This window comes from Takifugu rubripes, chromosome 10 (genome assembly GCF_901000725.2).
Source record: "Takifugu rubripes chromosome 10, fTakRub1.2, whole genome shotgun sequence".
In the NCBI taxonomy this organism is placed as follows: domain Eukaryota; kingdom Metazoa; phylum Chordata; class Actinopteri; order Tetraodontiformes; family Tetraodontidae; genus Takifugu; species Takifugu rubripes.
Genome location: NC_042294.1, coordinates 2,511,677 through 2,515,117, shown reverse-complemented (window position 1 = coordinate 2,515,117; position 3,441 = coordinate 2,511,677). Strand labels below are relative to the sequence as shown.

The 3,441-nt window shown below is 42.8% G+C and overlaps 1 long non-coding RNA gene across 3 annotated transcripts; it reads right to left on the bottom strand.

Annotated features, from left to right (window-relative positions):
* Window positions 1-138: 138 nt before the first annotated feature.
* LOC115251249 (uncharacterized) lies at window positions 139-2,479 on the bottom strand. Of its 3 annotated transcripts, none has more exons than XR_003889815.1 (3): window positions 2,450-2,479; window positions 805-970; window positions 139-199 (listed from the first exon to the last, which is right to left on the bottom strand). It is a non-coding gene; the product is annotated as an uncharacterized lncRNA (long non-coding RNA). The 3 variants fall into 3 exon arrangements; XR_003889817.1 differs by lacking the exon at window positions 2,450-2,479 and adding an exon at window positions 1,457-1,484; XR_003889816.1 differs by lacking the exon at window positions 2,450-2,479 and adding an exon at window positions 1,371-1,395.
* Window positions 2,480-3,441: the final 962 nt, after the last annotated feature.

Below are 3,441 nucleotides of genomic sequence, written 5' to 3'. Positions count from 1 at the left end.
TAATAGAGGCTAATACCCACAAAATGATGTTTTGTATGGTTGTGAAATGTTCTAAGGCAGAGTTATGTGGTTCAGAAAACCTTACTTTAAAGGTGAGCCTTGAGGTCCGATACCGAAGTTTAAAGGGTCGACTTTGGAGTGGTCACTCTTCAGGGACACCCAGCTGGGCACTGTGGACTCTGCTCTGTCCTCGTCCATCCTGAGGAAACATCAGAAATAGTGATGAGACTGTGATGAAGGTAAATAATCTGTAGAGGTTGTCGTTAAATAATCCCAATTCACTGCATTTTTATCAAACAGGAACATTTCTAATACATTCTGAATAACAACTGAATCAATAAATCAATGATGTATCTGTATAATTTTCATGTTTTCAGAGTTTAAGCTGCTTTTTTTAACTGTTCCCTGCAGTGAGAAAAGAACTGGCACCTTTTCCAGCCCCTCATCCTGCAGCACTGAATGTGCTCTAAAGTTCTTTCCAGAGCAAACGTCTCTGCACTTGCAGCAACATGTTGTAGTCATGGATCCGTGAGGAGAACCGGATACAGGAAACGCCCCGACTTTGATCCCAAAAACCCAACTGGTGGCCAACGGTGGTCCGGCAACGACGGGGACGCTGGTCCATCGGGCCCGACAACACTGGTTTTCCACAGGCCAACATGGTGAAAGGACTGTGCACCATTTCATTTTAAAGAGCTGATGAATTTCATTTTTCACGATAGTAGAGGCTAATACCTACAAAATGATGTTTTGTATGGTTGTGAAATGTTCTAAGGCAGAGTTATGTGGTTCAGAAAACCTTACTTTAAAGGTGAGCCTTGAGGTCCAATACCGAAGTTTAAAGGGCGGTCTTTGGACTTGTCGCTTTTCATGGACACACAGCTGGACACTACGGACTTTGCTCTCTTCCTCTTCCATCACACATTCGCTCAGTTTTAAATGTGAGTCTAAATGGTTAAGCAGGAACAGTCTGCTGACACAGAAAATAAGGTTAAAGAACATGATTCTCAGCATGAAGACAAGCAGAGGTCTGTCCAGTGACGTATTGTCGGCTCATTCACATCAAAATCTATTATATGATGTAACCCTGTACATCATACAGGCCACATATATATTGGAAAAAAGTTTAGGGACATCTTAAAAGTTTACACCATGTTAAATATAGAATAGTTGTGGAAAAAATGTTTCTCCTGGGTGTTTCAAAAGGTGCGGTGGCATCAGACGGACGCACACAAATACAAATTAATTCATTTTTTATCTGGTTATGGTTTACAAGAAAACCTAAATTCTTTCAAGATGTCAGTTCTCAACATTAAATTCAACAAATAAGATTAGAATGCATTCAAAACTAAACAGAAATAAGTCATCACATCATCAAAGTGGGTCAAATGCAGCATCATCTTCTGTCATCTCAGACAGGATTCCAAGAAGAGGATCTTCATTTTCAACAACGCACCTTGACGTCTCATCATGGCTCGTCTGTCAGATTACAAGCAGCTTTTTTTGATCAGGTGCATCATGTTTCTCACCAACACATGATGGTGCTGGAAAAACATTTGTAGCCTGACCTAGAGGTCAAAACTCTGCATGGCGTGCACAGCTACTAGTTGCAGCTGGTGGTTGTGGCGGAGGAGATCCCAAACATATCTAGCAAGCTTGTTTTGGAGCAGAGCTTGTCCACCACCTCTGACCCCACTCATCACAGAAGTCCCACCATATCCATGGCCAGGTGTGTTGGCAGCATTGGAGCCAGCCTCAGGAAAAAGGTGTGTCAATATCTCAGAAGTGATGCATCAAGTTGCCACAACCCAACAGAAGTCAAGCAACCCAACATGCTGAATAGAATAGATGACACACAGCAAAGGGCAAAAAACACCCAATTCTGCTCAGACTAATCTTATCTGACCACATTACAGGACCAAAAATATGAAAACACTATGGGTTTAGTTTTCCTTTCGTTTTCTTGACTGCTTTATTCAAAACAGAACACATTTCATAAATCCATAATAACAAATTCATATTCCACAAAGAACCAGTTGTTAAAACAATAAAATGGAATGCCTTGATCTCTCCCTCTTTACATACTCTCCTTTTTAAATAAATGATTGATTGTCCCCTGGTGGAGGGACAAAGAGAGGAGGCTAAAACTTTCGCGTTTGTGTCCCTCTTTCGGTGGATTTTTCCACTAACTGCAAATAATATTGTCGACATATTGTGAGTATTAAAATGTGCTTCCTCAACCTCTAAAATGTTGGGTCAGGGTTAGCGGAAAACGCAGTTAGAGGAAACACGGTACAAAGTTTGATCATGCGTCACAACATTCCCGTCGACCAGCCGCAATGTGCGTCCGAAACACGCGCACGCTCATTGCGAACACGCAGCTTATTAAGCCGCATCTCGCAGCGGAACATTGATTCGAGACGACAGCAGTGAAAGAACCAAATGCCACCTGAATATTAGAGGTTTTCCATCAGGGTTCGGTCACTCAAGATGGAGCCCGAAGTTGAGAACTTTCACTTCCGCTTCTTCTTCCTCCACACGTCACGTGTTTGTGGTTTGATCGCGTCATATCCAGCACAAGCGCCTCTCTTCAGAACAATTTGGTCCACGTTTTAACTGAAATACTGGGAAACAACTGGAGTTCATCTGACAGATGTTCGTTTTTGGGTGCGGAATCAAACTGGGTCAACTTTTTGATCTATAGGATCCCCTCTGGTTCAAAGTGTCCCCTATAGGATATTGACAGTACTGACCTTTTGGGGGCTGCACACACCTCTTAATGGTGACGGCACCAACGGAGCTGATCCAGTTGTCATCAGCTGGCCAGTCTGACTACAGCTCATTAGGGGAAATTTGCTGATCTGGAGGAGAAGCTTTCAAAACTTGACGGGCTGGGGGGGAAATGACTGTAATTTTGGAATCAGCGTGCCAATTTTATTTTTAATCAGAATAATTTAGAATAATTTCAACAGGATATTTTCAAATTGTTGAAAAGTGCTCTCAGCTCATAAAAAGACTTGGGCAAGAGTTTGAGAACAGGTTTTGTGACCTGGATCAGCTTGAGCCATGTGTGTCATTCATTTCTAACCCTTTCATGAACGTGGACATATCATGCATTGCTCAGCAGTTCAGTGCAACCTTCAGCCTGGATGCTGCACAGATGCAAATTGAAATTGGAACATTGTGAAATGAGCTGCAGCTCAAAGCCTCTCAGGCTGCACCAAACTTTTGGTGCCTTGTTGACACAGAAAAGTACAGTGGTGTATGTACAGCAGCTGTGAAGGTTGCAAGCCTTTTTGGTTCGACCTCTCTTTGTGAATCAGCCTTTTCTGACATGAACTTCATCAAGAACCAACACAGAACAGGCCTCCCTGATGCACATCTGCCAGACTCACTCAGAGCTGCACTGTCAAGTTCCCCACCAGAGGACAACACACTGGT